Source organism: Lissotriton vulgaris, chromosome 10, assembly GCF_964263255.1.
Source record: "Lissotriton vulgaris chromosome 10, aLisVul1.2, whole genome shotgun sequence".
Lineage (NCBI taxonomy): Eukaryota > Metazoa > Chordata > Amphibia > Caudata > Salamandridae > Lissotriton > Lissotriton vulgaris.
In genome coordinates this window covers 215,032,834-215,059,676 of record NC_141698.1, presented here as the reverse complement: position 1 = coordinate 215,059,676, position 26,843 = coordinate 215,032,834, and the positions used below count along the sequence as shown (strand labels likewise).

The 26,843-nt window shown below is 41.0% G+C and overlaps 1 protein-coding gene across 5 annotated transcripts in view; it reads left to right on the top strand.

Annotated features, from left to right (window-relative positions):
* The window catches only part of ADCYAP1R1 (ADCYAP receptor type I), a 978,825-nt gene that overhangs the window by 163,077 nt on the left and 788,905 nt on the right, over window positions 1-26,843 (top strand). The gene's annotated exons all lie outside the window — the stretch shown is intronic.

Below are 26,843 nucleotides of genomic sequence, written 5' to 3'. Positions count from 1 at the left end.
AGAATGCATTGTGTGTGATGAATTGCAACTATTACAGGTTTTCACCAATAATGGGGAATAAGCTGTGGATTTTGGTATTATTCACACTTAACTCCGCAGGTCCCTGCAATTACTGGGCATTTTTCCCCCATGTTAAACTATGATGAGTTTGAACTACGGAAATTTAACAGGGAATGCAAACTTTATCACACCCAGTAATAATTGCGTGTGATAACATTCTCATAACTTCGAGATCTAATCTTTCACAAACATAAGTTGGAAATCAGTAGGCCACCCATAATGAGGTCCTATGTATGCCTGGTCCACTGACTGATATACACTACGAAATATTGTGTTCCCTGAACTAGCAGGGATTATATACGTACTCAAAAATCCACAATTAGTTCTATTTCATTACGTGTTAAGCAAATCTCCCTTCCAATTGAGCTATATTGTGTAAAATGTGAGATAGGTATTTCTTAACATGACTGGTAAATGTTTACTTAAATAGGGCAGGCACTTCTCACAAGTCTAGCCCATGCACTTTTTAATAGATAGTGCTTGTTCAAGACAAGAGAGTGCAGAATCACAGAGCTATGCGCAAAGGTTACTAAGATCTGGGCCCCAATCATAAAACTCTGGGCCAAGATCATATAGGTTTGGTCCAAGAGCACACAGTGCTGGTACTTGGTCACACACCACTTAGCCACAGATAAGCAGCAATGGATCAAGATCACGCACCACTTTTCCAAGATCTCAATATACCGAGTTATGGGTATATAGTGCTGGGCCAGGATCACAGTGTTAGGACACTACCTCAAAGTTCTGTCCTAAATAATACAGAAGTGGGCCAAGCTCGCACAGTGCACGTTCAATGCCACACAGTGCAAGCCCGGTTTCACCCAGTGTGTGGCTATTTCACAAAGCACTGGTCAGATATCTCACAGCGCTGAGACAAAATCATACAGTAGTGACACCATTTCACATGATGCTGACCCAGTATCACACAATGCTGGGCTAAAATCCCGTAGTCCTGTGAGGATGTGAAAAACTCCATAGCTAGGGACCCAGGTTTAAGTCTCTGCATCGGCTCAACATCTTGTGATTCAGGGCAAAAGACTTAGGGGCAGATTTACAAGCCCCTTGTGCCGCTTTTACGCCGCTGTTGCGTCACTTTTGTGATGCAGCGGCAGCGCAAAAGATGTGCCATGGTGCGGGGTACTTACAAAGTGACGCATCTGGGAGATGCCTCACTTTGTAAAGCCCTGCACCAGAAGGAGGCGTTCCTGCGCAGGGGGGGCATTCCGGCACAGGAACGCCTCCTAAAAGTGGCTGAGTCACTTTTGGGCCCATGCTGCTTCAAAACCCTGCGCCTGCTTGGAGCAGGCGTAAGGATTGATGCAGAATTCTAACAATCGGGCCCACCAGAGCATTGCTGGAGCTGTGTCACGCTTGCGACGCAACTCCAGCAAAATTCCACTTTTACTGCACAGATGCGTCCCGTTTCTGTGCCGTTTTTGCCCCATGTAAATGCGGCTTATACATGGTGGCGGAGGCATGATGCACAATAACTGGTGCATCTCTGCTGATATGCAGGGATGCGCCAGTTATTGTAAATCTGCCCCCCAGTTTCTCTGTGCACATGGACAGCACCTAGATAATCTCACAGGTGATAAATAGCGCTATACAAATCCACAAATAATATACATCAGTCTCAATCTGTCTAATTTGTCCTGAAAGTCCTGTGATATAGAAATAAAGGTTCATTTTGGGCTTCAAATACGACGGACTGCATGGTTGTTTCATGGAGTTACCGCTTCCACCTAGCCATTAGAAAAGTAAAAAGTGTATATCATCAAAAGAGGGTTCCACATGAAATCTGATTTTAAAACGAGTCACAGCCTACACATGTAAAAAAGTCTTTTCGCCACAAATTTAATTTCGTTGGTGAGAAATTCAATGTGTAACTGTGCACTTCTACATGAGGGTGGCATCAGCAAATTCTTGGTTTAGTAGATAGGCCTGGGAGCAAGGACGCATGCACGGGCAGCACATCACTGTCTAGGGAATTTCTTGTACTTCTCTCTTCACTCAAGATGGATGAAACTGATCATGAAGAGCAGAACTGGTAGGGCTGGGTTACACTTTTGTCACCTATGTCAGCTATACTGTTTTTTTTTAACAGCAGTTTTTCAACTATAACTACTAGCAATAATATTAATTATAACAATAACCATAATAATAATACAATCATCATAGTAATGATCATAACAATAAAAAAACTGTTTGTATGAAAGATAGTGATGAAGGTTTTGATAATTGTCGCGTGCAAATTCAACAATGGCATAAAGAAAGGTTAGGCAGTTCTTTATTTTTTTCATATTAAGTACCAACTTGAAATTACAGATTTCAACTCCAGGATACCCTTGCGGGTGATAGCGCGCTTCACAAAAACACGTAGCATAAACAATGAATGAAATGAAATGAAATTTGGGATTTATATAGCGCATGGCTGCCCGTGAGCGTCCCAGCGCTGATATTGCAGAACTACTGAGGGGGAAAGACGGGGAAAGAGAAGAAGATTATTGCGGGAAGAGGTGGGTTTTTAGGAGCTTGCGAAATTTCAGCAGATTGGCCTCAGAGCGGAGGTGGAATGGCAGAGCATTCCAGGAGGTGGCCGCAGTGACCGAAAAACGGCGTCCTCCAGTCCGGGCTTTTTTGATTTTATGGACCGTGGCTAGATGGCCTTGAGCTGAGCGAAGGGGCCTATTAGGTCTGTATGGAAAGATCATGTTTTTTATCATTGGGGGCCCTAGATTTTGCAAAGCTTTATGGGCCGTGCAAAGGGCCTTAAACTTGACCCTTTCGCGGATCGGCAGCCAATGTAGTGCCTTGAGGGCAGGTTTAGCTGAGACCCTACGAGAGGTCCCAGTGAGAATCCTGGCTGCGGCATTCTGTGTTCTTTGCAGAATGTTGATCGTGGATTCCGGGGCAGCAAGAAAGAGAGCATTACAATAATCTAGTCTTGATAAGACTAGTCCTTGAACAAGCAATTTCTGAGAGGGTCCTGGAAGTAAAGGGAGGATCTTTCTGATGGAACGCAGTAGCCCCACACAGGTACCGGCAGTTTTTTTCGCTTGCGTTTTGAGGGAAAGGTCCTGTTCAAGCCAGAAACCTAGACTTTTTAATTCTGTCTTGGGTTGAGGGAGAGGACCTAAGCATGCTGGCCACATGGCAGATGGAAGAGAAGATATTTTGTTTCCCAACAGCATGAGCTCAGTTTTCGAACCATTGAGCTTAAGCCTTGAGGCGGACATCCATGCATAAATACCCTCTAAACAGTCATGGAGATTTTTTACCTTGTCCTCTTCCAGGGAGAATGATACGATCATTTGGGTGTCGTCAGCGTATGTGACGGCTTTTATCCCAAAAGGGGAGACCACGTCATCCAGGGGGGCCATGTATATATTGAAGAGTGTAGGGCTCAATGAAGAGCCCTGGGGGACCCCACACTGGAGAGGGAGAGTGTCGGATCGCACATTTCCTTCACAGACCTGAAATGTTCTGTCTTTTAAGAAGGACGAGAACCAGCAAAGGGCTGTGCCTCTTACACCCACACCGGAGAGGCGTTTAATGAGGGTTTTGTGGTCCACCGTATCGAATGCAGCGCTTAGATCCAGGAGGATCAGTAGCACTGATCCTCCTGAATCCAAGATGCATCTTGCCTCTTCAACAACCTTCAAAAGGGCTGTTTCCGTCCCTTGGCCTGGGCGGAATCCTGTCTGAGTGGGTCGAAGGAGGTTGTTGGTTTCAAGGAAGGCAGACAATTGCTTGTTAACTACCTTCTCTGCTATCTTACTTAAACCAGGAAGGAGTGAAATTGGGCGGAGGTTAGTCAAGTCTGTGGGGTCCATACCCGGTTTTTTATGCAGGGCTTTAACTATGGCATGTTTCCAATTAGGGGGAACCACTCCCTGACTAAACGAAGCGTTAATAAGGTTGGTGGCCAGGTATGAAATGGTGGGTCCAACTTGTTTGAGAATGTGGATAGGTGCAGGATCATTGGGGGAACCACTTTTCAAGTCTGAAAGGGTTTTTTCAAAGTCGTCCTCAGAAAGTAAACTGAAATTGTCTAAGGTAGGGCCACTGACAGTGACTGATGGGGCAGTCAGGGGATTGTCATCGTGTAAAGGAGGAAGTGACTGTAGGATCTTGATGATTTTATTTTGAAAGAAACAGGCTACTTGGTTGCATCTGTCAGTTGTGGGTTGTTGGTTTGGGAGGGTGTTGGGTAAAGTGAGGAGCTCTTTAACTATTTTGTAAGTCTCACGAGAAGAGTTAGAGGCAGCTTTAATTTTTTTATCAAAGAAGGAGGCTTGGGCTGTTTTCCGCGCCGCCTTATAGGTCCTCATCGCTGCTTTATATTCATCCTTGGTAATAGGGTCCCATGTTTTCCTCCATTTACGCTCATGAATTTTACAGGTTTTCTTAAGGTTCCTGAGTGGAAGAGGTACACATGACGCATTAATATACTTGCCACAAAATGTTTACTGTGACATACAATTTGTGCCCACTTTTTAGAATATGTCAAGTTAAAGTTCTCAAACATATTTTTTGCACTCCTGTTGAGTTGTGATGCTTGTACATTTACACAAGATTATGATTTTTTTGTTGTGCACTAGCCCCTTATGGAAAGTCTGAAAAATTAATTTCACAGGGTTATTGACATGTCTTGAGCACATTTCCGAATTTTCAGGGATTCATAAAGAATTCCAGAAACATTCAAGGATTTTGTGGTACTTATCGTTGTTATGGAGTACTCCAGCATATAGTATGCATTTTTTCGGGATTTTTCTTTAGGTAAAACATTATGGAAGCAAAAATATGATGTAAGAGTTCTGATGCACACGTGGGGGCATATTTACAGTAGAAGTGGCAGAGTACGACGTTAGCCTCCTTGGCTTAATGCTGCGCTCCGCCACTTCTAAAACTTAGGGCTTCACCATATTTCCAAGAATATGGTGCAGCCCTGCGTTTCCCCCTGCGCTGGCACTAAATTTAGCAGCCTAGCACCAACGCAGGCACCCTTGCACTATTGTGCAAGGGTGTCTGCATTGCAGGGAAAGAGTGTTTATGTGCAGGATGGTGTCACTTCCTGCACATAAACGATCTTTAAATGGCATTTTGTAACTTCTATGTGTGCAGCTTAATGCAGCACACATAGAAGTTGCAAAACATAATTTTTTTAATGATTGTTTATGTACTGGAAGGGACACCTTCCTGCAAATAAATAATAAATGGTGTTTTATTGTTTCCATATGTGCTGCACAATGCAGCAAACATGGAATCAGCAAAACCGAGGAGTAATTAACATTTTTTCGTTGTTGTGCCAGTGTAAGACCTTGTTTTCCCTGGTCTTAATGTTCGCGCTGCCCCATATTTATGCCACCCTTGTGAATATGGGGCAGCATCAAAATCAATGGGTGTTGCGGTGGAATGCATACCACAACACCCATTGCCTGACCCTTTCACGCGAAATATAGCGTGAAAAGGTGCCTTATTTACAAGGCAGCATTAAGTTGCTTAATGCTGCCTTCTAAATAAGGAAAAGCTCCCTATCCTCACAACAACATCGTGAAAAGGGACATTGTGGTGGGAATAGGGCTTTGTAAATATGCCCTGTAATCTCTTGTGGCCACAGGAAAAATATTTTTCCTGACAGAGAAACACTTTCCACAACACACACAATAAATATATATGGGTTTTCCGTCCTCCTGCCTACCCTTGGAACACACACGTGCCTTTGACAGGAGAACATTTACATATGATTCGATTCCAGGGTACAAAACGACCTGAAGCAGGTATTTGAGTACCCAGAGACATATATGTTTGTGGGTGTCCATTCAATTTCGGAACGTTCCCACAAAAAATGCCCTTAACCCTGCCTCATATCTGAGTTTGAAATTTGGCAATTCTCCATACTCACAAAATATTCACAATTTAAATGCACTTTCTGAGTAAAACATTCCCCCAATTCTGATTTTGTAAATGAAAGTCGGAATTGATGTTGCAAAATCCCAACTATATGAGTAACAAGGTTATACTTAAGCACACTCAATGATTTGTGAATCAGGCCTCCTCTTGTTGGAGGCTGAGTTGAACTATTGTGCTGCAGATCTTCTTAACCTCATAGCTGGTATGGAACGTCCAGCTCCAGTGCTGGACGTTCCATTGCGCAGGTGAGGTTCGAACGTTCAAAGGCCGACGGCAGCACTACGGAGGTAGTGGTGCCGTTGGCCGCCGAACGTGCGCAGCACCTAAGGGGTTAACATTTTTAATAACATTAATATTATTATTTTTGAATAACACTCATTAACACATGGTTTAATTGTGCTGTCTGATCTTCAACTGACCAGGACAAAAGAGACAACACAACTAGCTTCAGTTAGCAATCAGCCATGTGTTTTATTGTTTACATAGGCCAAGAGGTCCAGAGTACCACAGCGTGTCCTCCAAAGGCAGGGCTGTAGATCTGAAATTTCCTCACCTGTGTGGGTTTGTAATACTAAAATGAATGTTCTACTGTGAAATATAATTTTGAAACAGTGCACTAAAAATGGGACAAATCCAGGTGCCCACTGCTAGGGGCATAGTGTGCTGACCCAGTGGCAAACAGTGAAGAATAATTAAGGCTTGTGCGATATTCTGACAAGGGTTTGTCTTATTTAATTTTGGATGAAGTGCATCCACTGTTGACATCAGATTTTGCAGTCAATAAAGGGCTATTTTCTATCCATTTGTTGCTTCATGCCCTCAACCTCCTTTCCCATTCCTCCTTTCCTGGGAACTGCTTTCTTTATTAAAATATTGGCCCTCCCAGGGTCGGCTTGGTCCCAAACCTCCTCACGCTAAGTCTACCACTGTATCATTTGGTGGCCACCTTTAAATGGTTTTTAAACCATCCCAAGATGCCATCTGTGTACACACATGCATATGTGAGAACATATGTGCACTAGACATCTTCAAATGTTTTTTTTCTAATCCTTACACAAACAACACTCCAAGAGGGCCAACTGGCATGCACACAAATGCACGGTGGCAAAATGTGGAAAAAGTATCGGAAAATACAATAGGTCTGCTTCCCAGTGTCATTGGCAAGACATTTCTGCTTTGCCAATACTTATATACTTTATTTTAGTTTATTTCAATCATGTTTTTTCACTGAAAAGAGTATTCTAGTTTATTTTACATCTTTTACTTTTGATTGTGTTGTATATTTGCGTCCGAAAGATTTTGAGCGGAAGCTTGGTTAGCTAGGTTGCCTCTCAAATAAAGCACAACTGACACACATTCCTTGTTTGAGGTTCCTTTTATCTTTAATTTATTTAGAATGTGTGTACAATATTGAAATATCATTTTATCAGTTTTGGTCTGGAACATTTTATGGCAAATTTGCTATTTTTCAATAGGTCATGAAAGTTAAGCTTTGCTATATTTTTTTGGTAGGAAGGGGGGTGCTACCAGCTTCTTGCCAATATAAAAGAAAACATTATCTGAAATCAATATTTTTGGGTCCTACAAACCCTACATTGTCATAGTGGTCCATGGCCCTGAAGAGAACTACTTACTGTAAGGATGTGCTCCTTGAGAAAGTGCAGAAAGCCATCTTCACAGTAAAGTTAGCATATGGGTGAACTAGGATGGTCCATTGCCACATGTTGTATGCAGTAGTGGGTGGAAGAAAAATGAATGTCACAGCAATGAACGAAGAGGACTGGCTATAAGCTCCAATAAGTATGTTATATATGTATACTTTTAGTAAAAATTCAAGTGGCTAACACCAGACTTAAAAATAGAAACTGCCTGCAAGGGTAAAGATATCTGAACTGCGTTAAACACACTGCCAGATCTGTCAAACTGGAGATTTGAGTATCAACCTTCCACATTATTTTCCTTGAATTTATGAAGCTGGGCTTTTACCGATAATGGTAGGCCTCGTTCCTATAAGCTGCACTGCAAGTAACACAAACTTGAATTTTTAATACACTGACTCAAGCTATTTATCCAGAAAGCAATAAAGTGTTTATTAATTATTAATGACCATTAAATTATTTACAAATATCAATTTAATATGAAGCTCTAAATGGTTTATTGTTAAATGAATTTGGATAAATGTGCCATAGGGAGCAGTGAACACTTTACAGATCCCCGTGGTCTCGCTGTTCTATTTTTGAGGAATGTATAGCTACATATGTTTTATACAGTGAGTTTTCTTGGTTGCATTTTAAAGGTTTATGACCAGGCTTGATGGAATGTGTTTGACAAGGCACTGAATATCTGTGTGCATTATATATCTTGACTTGTGTGAATGTTTTTTGGTTATGTACGTTCTACAGCTCTGTGTCTGGTTAAGTTTTCAGGACACAAAATTATGATAAGAGCACGACATTATCAAAGTAATATATGAACACAGGGAGTGGGCATTGGGGAATTGGTGAAGCAATGAGCGCATTGGTGAGAGACACCACCTTTCAATTGAAGACACAGATTAATTTAATTTAAAGACTTCCTGATGCATCAGTTTGGTGCAAAACCTCCAAATTCTGCACACAACACCTTGGGTACATTTATGCAAGGCTTTGGACTTTATGTATCTTGAAAAAATATAAACTTACTTGGATTTAAGATCTACCACTGACCATGGACAGACTTTTCACCAACAGCCCTGAGACTCTTAGGTGTATTTGGGAATAATAGTTATTCACTACTTTAAACTAACTATTGATTTCCACATTTCATACATCTGCAGAAATTGCCACTTAAGCACCATTTATTACGTTTATAAATGAATGGCTCTATGTTGCCTTTAATTTACTGATCCCACTAAAGGTGTGAAGTATACATTTCAGAGTGTTCACTTTTGAGTGGAACACAAAGGATGAAATCCTACCTACAGTTTCCAATCTCTCTCTGGAAATTCCAAGATGGAATAGGCACAATCTAGCATTAAAGAAGTGGTAACTACAACATCTTAAGTTGCATAAGTCATCTGCTAGGAAGAGTAAAAAATCCTATAGCTTAAAGTGACTTAGTGTTAGACCTGTCAGCCTCAGGGGGTCTCCCCCCAAAAATGTTGCCTCTCCTCCTCCATTTTGCTGAAACTATTTTTGTTGGCCTTAGGACGCTGTGCACTTTAACACTGCTAACCAGTGCTAATGTGCTGGTATTACTCCACTAAAAAATGGTACAATTGGCAAATACACAATTGGAATATTTAATTTACTTGTACCACCCTAATAAAGTGGCACTACAATTGTCCAGCACCTGTAAATTAAATGCTACCAGTGGGCCTGCATCACTGGCGGTGACACACTTTTAAGTAACACTGTGAAACATGTCCCAGGCCTACCATTGTTACCCTGAAACCAGTCCCAGGATACTTTTTCTGGTCCAGGGAGGACCTGGCCTGGCAGTTTGGGCTGGACTGTTACCATGAGGCACAGGGACAAGACTGATTTGTATATGGCTGGGTCCAAACTAGGGTGGCGAATTGAGCTGAAAACCAATGATGTATTCAACCCAGATCTGTGACGAGGGGGGAGGGTCTGAAAAGTTTCAGCACTCCGTACATCATCTGCTTGTGTTAGCCAGGACTACCATTACAGCCTGAAGGCAGTTTTAAACTGCCATGTAGACTTGGCATTTAAACATATATGCCAATCCTTAAAAACACTTTTATTGCATATAATTCACCCCTAAAGAAGGACCAAGGTAGCCCATAGGGTACGGTGCGGTGTAATTAAAAGGTTGGATATGTACTCTTAAGTTTTACATGTCCTGGTGGTGAAACACTCCTAAATCCATATTTTCACTATTGTGAGGCATACCTCTCTCATAGGTAACATTGGGGATTCCTTATTAGATTTAATAAGCTATAATTTTCATTTGGGAGTTGGCAGCTATGTCATGTTTGGTGTCTATGAAATTGTAATGATAAACCCTCTTTAATGGTAAAGTTGGATTTTTCATTAATATTTTTGAAAATGCCACTTTTAGAGAGTTGGCACTTTCCTGTCCTTAGCCCTTTTGTGCCTGTAGTCTGCCTTGGGTCACATGACCCTAGACACCAACTCTTCATTAAACGGCTGGGCCTGTGGATACACTGTCAGGACGAAGGGCTGCTGTGCTGCTACAAGGACTGCCACTCTGCTGGACTGCTGCTGGACTAAGTAATTAGGGCTAAGCAACATATACATTAGCACCAAAGTGCATAGGAAGGTACAGATGCCAGGGTGTTGGACCCTTGCATCTGCACCTTCCATGGCACATTGTCTCATCACAGCACATAGACCGCAAGATCAGCGTGGTTCCACAATTGGCTTCTGCGCCCATCCTACTATCGACCATGCAATCCACCAGATCCTGATATCCAACCCAGATGGATGGTGTAACCCGATCTCCACCCTATTGCGACTTACACTGGGTCGCGCACAAGTGTCGGTTCATGAGCCCCATTTTGCCATGCAGGACTCATCCTTACCAGGATCCACATTGTGAATCCTATCTGAAGGCATTTTCAGGAATTGTCCTGATGATGATCCCATTACCCAGTAAAGGGATAGAAACGTCATTGACACAATTGACTATAAAGTGCTATGGTACTGATGTGTATGTTTCTTGGCTCTAACTACTTGTTTGTACCCTGGCCAGAATGTGCATTGCCTGAGTTTGGCAACCTGCTTTGTTTCTTGTTTTTTTGTAAACTGTCCCACATTTATGTTTTTATGTATTCCCTATATTGAAGTATAAACATCCATTTGGATATATGAGCATAGATGTAATTGTATTTCTGTGTTAATCTCAAAAGAAAATTGATGTTGTGAGGGACCACTGTTCCTATATAAATTCTAGAAAACTGTTGCCCTGCTGTGCTGACCTGCTGCCTGCTTAGCTGGGGAAGAAGAACTGGACCTGCAACTTTATCTTCAAGCAAGGACCCCAGAGTGACTCAAAGGGATGGTCTGCTGGCCTCATGATCTGAGCCTCAGGGACATAAAAGGCTTTCCATACAGTTCCTGGACCTAGCTGCAGCCCCTTACTGACCACTAAGTGGTGCCTCTTGGGTCCTGTACCCTTGGTGTGGCTCATATGCTCTTGAAATCAAGCAAATGCGAACAAGCCTGTTTGCCCTGAAAATCAGTATGAACCGCCAGCAAGCATTCTCTTCAATAGCAAGCATCGCTTGCCAGCAGAGGACCAAGGCACCCAGCCTGCGCTTTGTGCCATGATAACTACTGCCAGCGATGCTCTACTTGCTCCTCATGACCCTCTCCAAAACAAATGTAACTCTTGGTGCAAAACTTGAGAAGGTAAACTTTCGGGAGGACGCATCTGGGACTGTATCCAACCTGAACTCCATCGCAGTCAGCCTGAACTTATGACCTTGACCCAATCCAGCAAGGTCATATAGCCACAGTTGGCGCTTTATGCTTTTATGCACTATTTTACAGTTTATTCTTTAAAAAACTTCTGTTTTACTAAATAGGTTCTTGTCGTTTTTGTCTTGTTTTAATAATTAAATTCAGCTCTTTTTGTCTAACCTGGTGAGCGATCTTTTGTGTGGTTGTTAGAACTGGGGGTCTCTAGTTGGCAGAGGTAGGTACCACTGTCCAAATAGGGACCCTTGCTTCTAGTCAGGGTAAGGAGAAAACACTCTCAGATAACCTTTGCTCACCCTCTGGGTAGCCTGGCACGAGCAGTCAAGGCTTATTAAAGGCATTGTGTAAAGTATTTGCACCAACACTCACAGTAACACAGTGAAAACACCACAAACTGACTCCACAACAGTTTAGAAAAATAAAGGTATTTTAATATAAACTACACAAGACCAAAACGACAAAAATCCAACATACACAGTTCAAGAATATGGTTTCAAAAGAGTACTTAAGGTTGCGTTAAATAATCCACATTTACGTCATGTTTTAGCCAACAGTACCTTTAGATGCGACAAAGTTCGAAGTGAAAAGCTATAGCGTTGAAAAGCAAGCGATCCGTCACTCCTGAGACCCTGGGGAGGTGATGGGACAACCCCACTTGATGTAGCGGGCGTGTTGCGGTGACTCCGGTCTGTACGGGGAGGGATGCGATACCTTGCATGGATTTCCAGTGCAGAGGTTTTCGTGGAAGCGGCTCGCAAAAGGGACGATGCAATGATCTTCGGAGCAGCGACGATCACCGGTGCGGCGACGATGCACGGCTCAGCGGCAATCTTGTACTCTCGCGGCCCCTCGATGCAATGGCTCTGTGACGTTCTTTCTCAGCGACGTGATGCAGTCCGCAAGCAAGCGGTGCAACGATCTCACCCAGTGACGGCAGGCTCTGCGACGATACTCACAGCGATGATACTCTTCCTGCACCGGTCTGGTGCATCCCGCAAACGAAGGATGCGATGGCTCTGGCAGCGGCAACAGGCGCTGCGTCGATCTCGGCCTTCGTAGCGGTGGGAAATTCCTCGCATTGACTGGGGTGCGCTCCGCAAGTGAGCGATGCGATAAATTTTGCAGAAATGTTTTCAAAGCTTGGTTTCCAGCTTCCCAACACAGGTACAACTTCCAGAGGCACCACACATGGGCCAAGCATTCCGGGAAGGGCAGAACTCTCTCAACAGAGTTCAGGGAAGCTGGGGGTGAAGTCCTTTTGTTCCTGGGACTTCTTAACAGGACGCCAGCTCTTCTCAGGCCCTTGGAGATTCCTTCAAGCAAGGGGACACAGCATAAAACAAAGTCCTTACCCTATCCTTTGCAGCAAAGCAACAGCAGGTCAGTCCAGCAGAGCAACAGCAGGATAGTCTTCCTTCTTCAGTTTCAGCTTTCTCCTTGGCAGAGGTTCCTTCTTGATTCCAGGATGATCTAATTTTCTGTAGTCAGGGGTCCTGTACTTATACCCCTAAAAGTCTTTGTTCCCTTTGTGCAGGAGGGATCTGAGCCCGGTCTGAAACAGTTCTGAGTGTTCCTTGAGCACTTTATTTTCCTGGCCTCTCCTTTCCTTTCAGAGAGAGGGACAGGGTTGTTAGCCTCCCAGCAGGAGGTGGGGCCAGCATTGTGGAAGGCAGGCACAGTCCTATTCAGTCCCAGGTGCTACCCACTCCCACCACTCTAGATGCAGATAGAGCTATTCAGCCCAGGGATGGCCCACTTAGCCTCTGGGAGCCACCCAGGCCCTGCCACTCACAAACTAGACAGTCAATTCACAAACAGGCCAAGGCACACAGAAAGGTCAGACAAGAGAACAGCAACTAAAAGTGCTGTTCTTAAACAAAGGATTTAAAAACCACCTTTCAAACTTAGAAGGTTCGAAGGCCAGCACCCATGTGAGCACCGGAATACTCGTGTTACCTAACCACGGAAACTGGGTGCATTGGTGTCAAGTGGTGTCGGGAATCTTCATCGTTTTCAATGGCATGATGCTGCAAAGTGCTGCTGCTGTGAAGAGGAAAAGTGTTCGGTGTGATCCAAGCCTGAATCGAAGCTGAGAAGAACCTGAAAGTAGAGGGGACAGAGTACCTGCCAGAGTTTCATCCAGCAGCAGGAGGGCAGACTCGTGTCTGTGGCTGGCATCATCCATCTTGTGATGCCAGGGTCAAGAAAGCTGGTACCGGGTGTACCGGTGTTGTCATATTTCTCCCTGTAGGAGGGTGGAATCATACCTCTCACAACAGTTACTAGTGTGGAGGTATGATTCAAAGGTGTTTGACACCAAACAGGACAGGTTTCTGTGCAGCCGTTTTAAAGCTAGCATTTACAGTGAGGTTATAATGCACTTAAGAGTATATGGTATGGCCGCATCACAGAACAACCCCGGAGAATAGATTCCGAAGGCTGCAAAGGGGCTCTGCTCATGCATGGGCACCTTCTCACATAAAAACCAGCACCCTGCCTTTAGGATTGATAAGGCCTGCCATAGAGGTGACTGATAGGTTTATAGGTGTTCAGTGACTAAATAATGAGGGACCAATATTGACTTACCAAATATCGACTCCAAAATATTGAATAACAGAATGTAGAATGCCTATCTACAAACAGGTAAGTACTAAAATATCTATTCCAAAATACAGATAGTTAAAATATAGTTAACAAAATTATCGAATTTTTTAAATGTATTAAAAATACTATAAAAGTAATTAAATAATAAACACAATTAAATAAAACATAGATAAAATAATGTAAAAAATTATTGTTTTCATATATATTTACTTAATCATTTAATAAAATAATTATTAATCTTAATTATAAAATATTTAGAACATTAAAATTATATTGACATATATATAAATAAACATATTATTTGAATATAAAATAAATAATATATAATAATTAAAATAATTAAATTAATAATTTTTATGTTATGTAATAATGAGTGCAACAGTAGTGAAAGCGTCGGATAGCGTAGGGGTAAAAATTACTATTCCCATTCCAGAGAGTGCAACAGTAGGGAAAGTGTTGGATAGCGAAGGGGTAAAAATTACTATTCCCACTTCAATGAGTGCAACAGTAGGGAAAGCATTAGATAGCATAGGGGTAAAAATTACTATTCCCACTCCAATGAGTGCAACAGTAGGGAAAGCGTTGGATAGCAAAGGCGTAAAAATTACTATTCCCACTCCAGAGAGTGCAACAGTAGGGAAAGCATTGGATAGAGTAGGGGTAAGAATTACTATTCCCACTCCAGAGAGTGCAACAATAGGGAAAGCATTGCATAGCGGGAGGGTAAAAATTACTATTTTCAATCCAGGGAGTGCAACAGTAGGGAAAGCGTTGGATAGCGGGAGAGTAAAAATTACTATTCCCACTCCAGAGAGTGCAACAGTAGGGAAAGCGTTGGATAGCTGGAGGGTAAAAATTACTATTCTTACTCCAGAGAGTGCAACAGTAGGGAAAGCGTTGGATAACGGGAGAGTAAAAATGACTATTCCCACTCCAGAGAGTGCAACAGTAGGGAAAGTGTTGGATAGCAGGAGGGTAAAAATTACGATTCCAACTCCAGAGAGTGCAACAGTAGTTAAAACGTTGGATAGCGGGCGGGTAAAATGACTATTCCCACTCCAGAGAGTGCAACAGTAGGGAAAGCGCTGGATAGCGGTAGGGTAAAAATTACTATTCCCACTCCAGAGAGTGCAACAGTAAGGAAAGTGCTGGATAGCGAAAGGGTCAAAATTACTATTCCCACTCAAAAGAGTGCAACAGTAGGGAAAGGGTTGGATAGCGGGAGGGTAAAAATTACTATTCCCACTCCGGAGAGTGTAACATTAAGGAAAGCGCTGGATAGCGGAAGGGTAAAAATTACTATTCCCACTCCAGAGAGTGCAACAGTAGGGAAAGCGTTGGATAGCGGGAGGGTAAAGATTACTATTCCCACTCCAGAGAGTGCAACAGTAGGGAAAGCGTTGGATAGCAGGAGGGTAAAAATTACTTCCCACTCAAGAGAGTGCAACAGTAGGGAAAGTAATGATTTAATATTTAAATAAGAATACATTAATTATCAATACCAATTTAAAATTAATTAAAATAAATGACCAATTACAAAATATGCATTATTATTTAATTATAAATACCAATAAATGTTATTTATTAAAAATTAATTACCTATTAATAAATAATTAACAGCCAATTAATTTCCAATACCAAAAATTTAATTATTAAATAAATTACCAGTTAATAAAAATTAATTACCAATTAATAATTAATTAACAATACATATAAATATAAAAACAAATTTACTTAATTACAAATAAATTACTTCCCACCCTATTCCCCTGTAACCCACAACCCACTCCAAATAATACATTAAAACAATTAACATAATTATCAAGTAATCAATTAATTAAAACCTAATTACCAATTAATAAAAAATAATTACCAATTAATAATGAATTAGCAATTAATTAATTAACAATAAATACAAATAAAAATACATATTTACTTAATTACAATTAAATTACTTCCCACCCTATTCCCCTATAAACCCACAACCCGCTACAGAAGTAAAACGCAAAACTGAATAAAAAAAATATATTATTAATAAAATAAAAACTAATATTTAATTTACTATAAGTAAATTATTTCCCACCTGATTCCCCTATAAACCCACAACTCACTACAGAATTAAATTATGAAAAAATTAAATAACAACATTCAATATTTAAAAAAAAGTTAAACACACATTACAAATATAATATATATTTTTAACACATATACTAGCATACATAACACTAAAAACAAAATGGCATTATGGTAAAACGATATTTTAAATTCGATATTATAGGAATCGATATTTCTTACCTTAATTTCGATATTCTAACCAACTATATTTTGGTCATTCGATATTCTGTCCATTCTATATTTTTCATTCGAAATTTTGGGCAGTCAATATTTTTGAATCGATATTTAGGGTGTTCACTGTTTATATGCGCAGTGATAAGGTAGATATAGTGAACCTATATCTAAGTAAGGGGTGCATGCACCACCTTGCACAGGTTGCAGTAGGAGACCTGTGGTGTCAATTTGAGTGGCCTCTCAGGGGAGGCATAATACATGCTGCAGCCCCTGGGAGGCCTCTGGGGTACCTATGCCCTGGGTACATAGTATACCACATACCAGGGACTTATAAGGGTACCCCAGAATCCAATCTGGAGTGTACCTAAAGTACATGCAATCAGTTTATAGAAGAAAGCAGCTTGGCTGGGGTCCTGAATAGTAGGATTCCAGCCAGACTAAGTTGAAAATAGTGAAAAATCCGCAAAAAGGGAGTAGGGTAACTATAAGAAGCAAATCCTACTCCTACAATGCTAACTCCTATATCTCAGTTAACTCAAATTGGCTATGCTTACCACAATGTGATCATGGGAAGGTTGGATTCAGCCAGTTTAATCAATTGTTATTCAGTTTCATCCGAAAAATGCGATCTGGCATGAGCCAATCCAACATCAGATCCATTAGCTTCTCACAATATATAATTTGCCTCCTAAAGCAATCCTCATCTTCTGGAAGAGTATAAGACACAAGTTTAATTTAGAAATACGTGATTGCCAACATCACCCGATTTTATGTAGGTGCCCTCTGTACCACAATTCTTTACCTCTAGGCAAAGCGTGTTGTCCATAAGTCCAAGAATTTCTTATTAGTCTTATATAAGGCATCTAAAGCCTTTCCTTGAATGCCAGAATTCATGCACACAATCTCCCAACCATGTGAACGTGATCCAGCTTACAAACAGTCAAGGTATAAAAATTGCTAAGAGACCACAGTAGTGGTAGAAGCAAGCAATGTCTTTACCAAAACATTATTAACAGTTATGTCACTGCAAATTGCTTTAGCCATAAGTAACACCCACAATGCACCAGTCAAATATGTTGCATTAAATCCTCACTAGCCTCACATCTGTTTTAGCAAAAGCTTAAAATAAACATACTACCATGCAATGAATCAGTCTAGCAATGTTTTCTTGCCCAGAACATTGATCCAATCTAAAAACAACCCTGCTCTTTTTTTCACTTATAAGTTGCAGCAATACACCCAATAGAAATAGGGAACATGAAATACCAATACACTTCTGCCATTTCTAGGCGCCCTCTTGTTAGCAATGTGGCCATCGCTGGACTGCTGTGACAGTGCACACAATGATATGCGGCAGAAAAGCAATTTAATAAAAGAACATTGTACCAATATATTCTGCCCATAATCCGAAATTAAAATCTTGTGATGCCATCAAAGACTGGCTATCTCACAGGATTTCAAACGTGTGATATAACTCTAACATCATTAAGCCTGGATGGAGTTCTTCAAGAAGATTTTTTGCACAGTATATTTTGCAGCTCTTTCTGGAACTCCATTAATCTTGAGATTTTAGTGTATATTTCTTTTTTTCTTTTTCTCGCTTGCGTATTCCGCTTTGAGATGATGTTGTGTTAGTCTTTCCGAAATGTACGCATGAAGCTGTGGATATAACTTTTATTGGGTCTGCAAATATATGTTTCGATACACCCATGTATGTGCTAATTTCACTAATCACAGATAAATCAAGCAGCTATGGTATTTGCATTATTGTATGTCTTTTAATCTCTGTTTATGCCTTCAAAACTGTTTCTCTAGCTTATCTGATGTTGGTTCTGGATAGAGATTGTGTTTAGAACATGTTTTAGTTCAAGATAAATATGGACTCATTTATGGTTTTAGACTAGAGAGTAAAGCTGAGAGGTGGAGCACGATGACTGGAAGCCACAATCCAAAATTGACTTTGATTGCGCAGTGATTTAAAGGGTGACTTCAGCTATTGCTCTAGGTACATAGCAAATTAACAGGAAGAAGCTGCAACTATGTTGACTTGCAAATGTTGAGGTAGAAATGAGCTGAGGTCGTTCTACATTAAGGTCAAATCAATCAGCAGCCTTACACTGCCACCACAAACAGACTAAAGAGAGCATCACATTGCAAGAAATGGCTTCATAATAGCCATGTTGCTGATGGAAATGGTTGCTTGTGTTCCAATTTATGGAGAGCCTGGCAGTCTAGACTAAACTATTTCCAGAAGGGTCGAGAATGATTTGCATAAGGTTGGGTCCAAACTGACGTTGATGCATGATGTGTAAAATAGTGATAGACTGGAATGCATCCCTGAATAATTACCAGTGACTAAGATTAATTCAAGTATTTCTTCCATCACTTTTTTGTTTGCTGATGGAAGGGGAGCATCCTAAAGAAATGTATATTTTCCCTAAAGCTCTGAAAATTTTTCTGGATTTCAGGTCGTTAGGTAGGTTTATCATATTACTCCATATCACACGGACACGACTTATTTCAGTCCTAATCTTTTCTTTTAGAATTGTTGTTTTGGGGTGTGATAGTATATGCGTTCAAATGAGTTTAACAAAAGACTGCAAGCCACAGGGTGCACATATGTGACAAATGAAAGTTTAGGCAAATAAAAGTCTAGGAAGAGCAACCCGTATGTGTTAGACATACTTTCTTCAAACATATTAAGTTCACACGTTTCACTCCCGAGATAGCAACTTTTTGTTTGCTACTTTGCTGTTTTCTAAATATAAAAATCCTTACACAATTTTCTGTGGCGCAGTAGTGTGTGCTCTCTGTTCCGAGACACAGCAGGAAAAACTGAAAATACTGCTCCGTGACAGCTGGTATTAATAGACGTTTTAAAGCATGGGGCAAAGTGGGCACATGCGCAGGACCCCCACCTTTCAAGGGGCCCTCTGAAATTAAATTAGGAAAGATCCTATCAGATAAACATATGTTACTTTTTGAAACAATTCATAAAGAACATCTAAAGAAAATGTAAAGTAAAACTGCAGTATCCTAACTGAACTTAGAAATTCAACTAAAATGGCTGCAAGATTTAGATCATCTTTGTCATGACTAGTCCACAAAATGTATATATACCCACCTTTGCATGAAAAAATAATAGAGGCAATGCCCGGAACCTCCTGCTGTATCTATTGGTTTTGTGTCAAAGTGCTTCTGTATTAATTTAAACAACACGGATGTAACTTTTATTTGAATTTTAAGCTGACCACAGCCGTACAAACCATGTGACCCAGCGTTTTATGAATTACAAAGACCCACTAGCAAAGCAAGTAGGTCTATATTGGCAAGCTTTTGCGAAGGTTCTATTTTTTGTTACCACAATTTAGAATATTAGAGTAAAATTAAATATGAGTATTCACATCAAAACAACAAACTTACAATCAGTACATCCAACGAAATACAATTTTAAAGTTTTAAGTGGAAATAGTGCCTAATAGCTCAAGGCACCAACTGTGGTTATCTGGTCGCACCAGACCGAGACAAAGTCACATGTTCAGGCTGACCTCAAAGGAGCGCAAGCTGGATACAGGGGCCAGGTTAGACCCACTGAACAAAGTACCTTAAATCCTGGTTGTGACGCGTTGCAAGATCCAGTGACGAAGATGCTTTGTGCAGCTGCAATTCAGAGGAGCTGCGAGGCAACAATGTGAGGCCAAGTATTGTTGTCAAGGATGCCGTCACTGAGGAGCTTGCTATACAAAGTCCTGAGTTTTAGGTGCATCGGCCACTGGAGGTTCCAAAGAAGCTGCAGGACTGCGATGCTGAGTCTTGCGTCTTCCTCGATGAGGGACTTGGGATACAAAGGCCTGCATGGAGGAGATGTTGCACAGTGGTGAGTCCAAGGAGAATGTGAGCTATGATGCAAAGTCCTGTGTTGGGGATGCGATGCATAGTAGCGGTTCAAAAGCAGAGCTGGGAGGAAATGAGTCGCAATGTATCAGTTTTGCCCACAGGACTACATCTGGACTGGCAGAGCACTTTCAGGCCCACTTCAACGATCCAGTACTGAGGTGGCACCAGTTGGGAGGCAAGATTCACAGCTGATAGAACCCAGGTGCTGGTTTCAAGATGGTTGCAGCCTTTTTTGCCCCTGAGGTTCTAAAGAGGAGGCCTGCAAACTAGCCCTTGAAGTCACTCTGATGGTCCTGGGATCAAGATGTGGATCCAGTCCTTTCCATCAGGCAGCAGGTAGGCAGGCAACAGAGTAGCAGTCCTTTTTGCAGAGCAGCACAACAGTCCTTCTAAGTGTTCCACAGATCAAGAGGTATACTGAATAGTCGGGTACACATACCCGTTACGCTCTTGAATAAGTAGTCACATATCATTGGCTCTGGGCGTAGCGCATCAATTTATACTAACATGATGGGGAATGGGGTATTCACCAACTATACTAAATTGGGTACATCGGCTTTTGGTATATCTTGGGAATAGAGATACTCTCCTTGTCCCTGGCTCAGCAGGATGAAGCGTATCACAACCTATGGAAGCCATTTCTCAGTTTATTTTCACAAGAATTCACTGAACTTACCTGTCCTAAGTATTTGCATCTACTCAGACTTACGACAGAGACTTAGCACTCCCAATCAAGAGCTGTCATCGAAATGCAGAATGGTCCCAGACTTCTTGCTTTTCTTTCTTTTTCTTTCCTTTACTGTAGTGGATAAGGATTTGATGTTTATGCACCCGGAAGAGGGGGCGGGAGATGCTGTGGAGGGAGGGGAGTGGATTTAAAACATGAACCGTTGGTCTGATAAATGAAATATAGAAATTAATTATTTTGATTTCAGATACTTGGTTTCAATAAAAGAGATTTAAACCTAAAAACATGGTACACTGATGGGGATGTCTTTTCACCCAAATTATGCAAATATCCGAATGGGATTTCAGGAGGCAGAAACTGTGTGGGCATATGAAAACCAAACCATGCTGAAACATGTATAATTTCGGATAAGGTTCATAGATGATCTCTTTTTAATTTGGGAAGGAAATAAATAAGAATTGGAAAGTGTTATTCAGTCTCTGAACCAGAACAACTACAATTTAAACTTCACTGACATCATTAGTGCAAATCACATTACTCTTCTGGATATTGAAATATTTGTGAACAATGTGTAGATTTGTAAGGAAATTCATCAAAAATCTACATCATGTAGTGGCATTCAACACACAAACAGCAGCCATGCAAAAAACATTAAAATGCAGCATTCCCTTCAGAGAGATGCTACAAGCTAAGCAAATTTGCTCTGGATCTGATGATCTAGTCAACCAAGTACAGGAAATGAAAGAAAGAGTTTTATTTAGGGTTATCCGATGGATGTACCAACAAATGCCAATGCAAGAATCTAGAGAAGAATTACTAGTAACTCACAGGAAAGTACCAGAGCAGAGAGCCAAGTTTGCATGATTATGGACTTCAACTGTAGTGTGGACACATGGAACTGAAACAAATATTCCAAAGGAATTGCAAGATTTAGAAACTGGATGATACTTTAAAAACTGTCCTCACAGAACATCCTAGTATAAGTTACAGAAAAGTTGCATCCTTGGGAGACCTACTAACAGAGTCATCTCACAAGGGAAAAAAACAACCAATACCAACTGGCTCAGCCAACCAAGCTTCTGGAAATTTGCGAAGTTTAAAGCCTGTGTAAATGGCACAAACAAAACCACCTACCGATTGTACAGTGGTAAACAAGAGAAGATCAAAGAACAAATCACGTGTGAGACCAGGCTTGTAGTCTACATCTTAGAATGTCCTTGTGACAAATTATATGGATCACTGAAATAATATCGAGGGACAAAATATCGACTTGCCAAAATATCGTGGACAAAATATCGACAGTCAAAATATCGAGTTTGTATCTACAAACAGGTAAGTACAAAAATATTGAGTACAAAATATCGTTAACAATAATATAGATGTAAAAAATATCGACTTTATTAAAAACAGTGTTAAATTAAATTAATATTAAATTTTAATTACTAAAATATACTTAAAAATACTTAAATTAAATTATAATAATTAAATAATAAATGAAAATAATAAAAATAATTTTTTACTATCTTATTTGTTGACCCTGAACCCTAAAATATACCCTTTACCCAAAAACCCCAAACTGACCCTGAACCCTAAAAATACCCCTTTACCCAAAAACTAAAAACTGACCCTGAACCCTAAAAATGCCCCTTTACCCAAAAACTGAAAACTGACCCTGAACCCTAAAAATGCCCCTTTACCCAAAAACTGAAAACTGACCCTGAACCCTAAAAATGCCCCTTTACCCAAAAACTAAAAACTGACCCTGAACCCTAAAAATGCCCCTTTACCCAAAAACTGAAAACTGACCCTGAACCCTAAAAATGCCCCTTTACCCAAAAACTAAAAACTGACCCTGAACCCTAAAAATGCCCCTTTACCCAAAAACTGAAAACTGACCTTGAACCCTAAAAATGCCCCTTTACCCAAAAACTGAAAACTGACCCTGAACCCTAAAAATGCCCCTTTACCCAAAAACTAAAAACTGACCCTGAACCCTAAAAATGCCCCTTTACCCAAAAACTGAAAACTGACCCTGAACCCTAAAAATGCCCCTTTACCCAAAAACTAAAAACTGACCCTGAACCCTAAAAATGCCCCTTTACCCAAAAACTGAAAACTGACCCTGAACCCTAAAAATACTCCTTTACCCAAAATTTATCAATATTATTTAATTACCAAATAATTATTAATTAACAATAACAATAAAGTAAATATATTAGCACATTAGCTGTAATTATTTTAATAATTAATATTATTTTTTCCCAATTAATTACTTAACAATAACACAAAATTATATATATTAAAATGTACTCTAATTAATGTAATTAACTAATTACAATTAATTAATTACCAATTAATTACTAATACAAAATATGTACAAAATTATATTAATTAATTAACTAATTATTATTAATTCATTATCAATTAATTATTAATTATAAATATTTACAAACATATGTTAATTAATTAATTATTATTAAATTACTTCCCACCCTATTCCCCTATAAACCCACAACCCGCTACAGAATTACATTACGCAATTATTAAAAAAACAAAATTCATTTAATAAAATATTTTATAACATTAATACACACTTTTCACACATATTATTACATAAAAATACACTATAAAATATTATATAATATTAAAAATTCGATATTTTTGCTATCTATATTTTATACAGTCCATATTACTTCACTTACCTGAAAAACGATATTTTTGTAGTCGATATTATGTCCAGTCGATATTTTGTCCAGTCTATATTTAAAACTCGATATTATGTCCAGTCGATATTTTGGAGTCGATATTTTGTCTGTGCACCAAATTATATGTAGGAAGAACTGTGAATAAAATGAAACCTAGGATCATACAACATTTGTGGGCTATTAAGAACCTAGACTTCTCGTACCCATCAGCCAAACATGTTTGGGATCAACAATGAGGCCATGTCAGGAGCCTCATACACTATGGAATCAAACATACCAAACCAAGTAAAAGAGGTGGAAATCGTGAAATAGCATTGCGAAGAATAGAACCAAGAATATTCATCTTAATTGGAACAGAAACCCCAGTCTGAGGCAGAACTCCATATACACTTATGATTGCACAGGAGGGGATGTGGTGAAACATTTAGAGATTTTACTGTGATTAGGAATTATGTATATGACAAAAAAATAGTCTTTTTTTACAAAGCTATTTATAATTCTGAAACAATCTCAGACCCTCACTGGAGGTATTGTGCACCTGAAAGGGAGAGGGGCTTCAAAGGGCCCTTTGGCCATACAAGATAGGTTATTGATTTGAAAAAGTGTTGCAAAATATGGTGCACTTGAAATTGCCTATAACAAATGTACCATGCACTTTAATTCAGATGAACTTTTAGAGTATTAATATCTTAAAACACACTGATGAGGCACTGGTCCCATAAATAATAGTATTTTACAATGAATGTGATGATCTTAATTTAGGGGCTATATTAACTCTATCTGTCTTGCAGGAATAAGCTCATATGTGCTATAGAAACAACTTTGCATTTTAACTTGTTGAACGACCTCCTCTACCTTATGGCACCTACGTTTTTATATATCCTTCAACAACAGCTCATTATGACTGATAGATACACTTGCCACTTTAATTATAACCTAGTCTTACCCTCTCAAACACTAGAAATCTGTAAGAAAGTGCCCTCTTTTTGCAAGGTTGCCCCCACGTTTTGCTGAACTGCTGATGTACTTTGACTAAGTGTGCCCTGGGCTCCTGCCAAACAGGTACCCAGGGCCTATGTAATTTCCCTAAAACTGCATTGAAAACAAAAGCGAATTGGCTGTCTCTGGCCACAGGTCAGCCCCAGTTAAATGGTACCACAGGTACCCAGGGCACTGTGACCAGAGAAGGCCTCTAAGGGCTGCAGCACATATTGTGCCACCCTTAGAGTACCGGTACCTTTGCTCACACACTGCCTTTGCAGGTAGTGTGTTTTGATGCAGAACAAAGTGACACATCCCTGTGTGCCATGTCTACAACCCCCCGCCCTGGCATAGATCAGCCACCCCTCTAGCTGTGTGCACTATACCAGTGGTGAGGGTACAGATGCATGAGCCCTGCACCCTTACAGTGTCTAAGCCAATTCTTAAACATTGTAAGTGCAATAATGCCATTAAGAGTATATGGTGCTGGGAGTTTGTCCTTACGAACAACACAGTATCATAATGGCTTTACTGAAAACTAGGAAATTTGGTATCAGACTTCCCAGCACATTAAACCCACACTGATACCAGTGTGGGATCTATTGAAAAATGCACACAGAAGGCATCTTAGAGATGCCCCCTGAAAAATAACCGAACACTAGTGTCCATGCTGAGTGTCTACTCACCAGCTCCCACCACCCAACATGTTTCTGGACCCCTGGGTCGAGAGCCTGCTGCTCTTGGGGGTCTGAAACAATGCACATCCTGGGACTAGGTGCCAAGCCTCCTCCCCCAGGATGGGTAGGGTCCACAAAGGGGAAGCTTCAAAGGCTTGCCGCCTTTGTGAGCTTCCCCAGGCCTTTTGCCGCTTCCAGCAACTGGTCCCCACTGGTTCTCACCTCCATTTTGGGTGGGAGATCTGGCGGAAAACATAGTGAGGAAGGGTGGTGTGCCCACCTTTGCCAACCCCACCCCTCAGGTGGGGGAGGCGAGGTGAAGTACAACTCTCAGTCCCTACCATCTTGAAGATGGAGGGACCCAGCCAACCAGATCAAGGCATATTTCCCTTTCCACTGGAGGGCGGCATAATAGGGGGTGTACCCACCCAAAGGAAGGGACCCATTGGTCCCATCCTTTACTTACCTGTAATGCCCATACATCTAGTATTTATGGGCACACATGAACCTTGCATCCTCAGACAAGAAATGATCAAGAAGAAAAGAAGAAGGTGCTGAAGCTAAGAAGAGGAGGACGCCCACTGACTTGGCCCCAGCCCTACCGGCCTGTCTCCACCTCGAACCTGCAGCAGTGAAACTCTGGTCTGACCAGCAGCCAGCAACGTCAAAAACATGAGGACCTGGCCTGCCTTTCAAAGAAAAGACTTTGTCTCCTGTGAACACCGGATTTGTTCATCCACAGACTCTGGCTCCAGCCAAATCCGCAAGTCTGCACCACTCAGCACTTGTCGCCCATGGCCTGGGTTTCAGTGGCCCAACACCACAAGGAGGTATCCCTGGTGATTCTTACCCGAGATCTGGTGTTCTCTTACCTGGCTCGAATATCCCAGCAAAGCCTGCAGCCTCTTTCTAGAGGATTCCTCTGACCACGACTGGAGCTGGTAAGACAAACCCAACACCTAAAAACACCCTTGCACTTGAAGCCCCACAACCTTGAGTGGCCCAACTGACGGTGTCCCAGAATCCCTAGGCATCCCAACTTACCTTTCCAACTGGTGGTCACCTCCAGAAGATCTTCGTCTCTGAGCCTGCAGTTTTTGTTGAAACCGAAGAACCCCCACTGAAACCAACTGGGAACTCAATGCCAAAATAGCACCCTGCACTCATCCACCCCAGCCTCCCCTGCGGTGTACTTTGGTTGCTTACTCAGATCCCCCATTGCCCTGACCCTAACACCAGGAGTTTTGATCCCACCACCCAGTGGCCTGCTCATAAGCAGCCACCAACCGGAGGCCCCCTATCCCCCTTTGGATAATATTGGGCCTCAGCACTCTGTACCCGGCTGCCCTAGTGCTGCTGAATGTGTTTTTTAGAGTGCTTCCTTGACCCTGGGAGAACCCTTGTTCTAACCCCAGAAATTCAACCCAAAAGATGGAGTACTTACCTGGTGCTGTAACAATAAAATTGGTGGGGTTAGGGTCCCAGGGAATCTTATTTATAGACCTTCGAGGAGAAACTTCCCCTGAACATAATTGGCAACACACTATCACCTTGGGTCTAGAAAACGCACAAAAAAGACTTTACT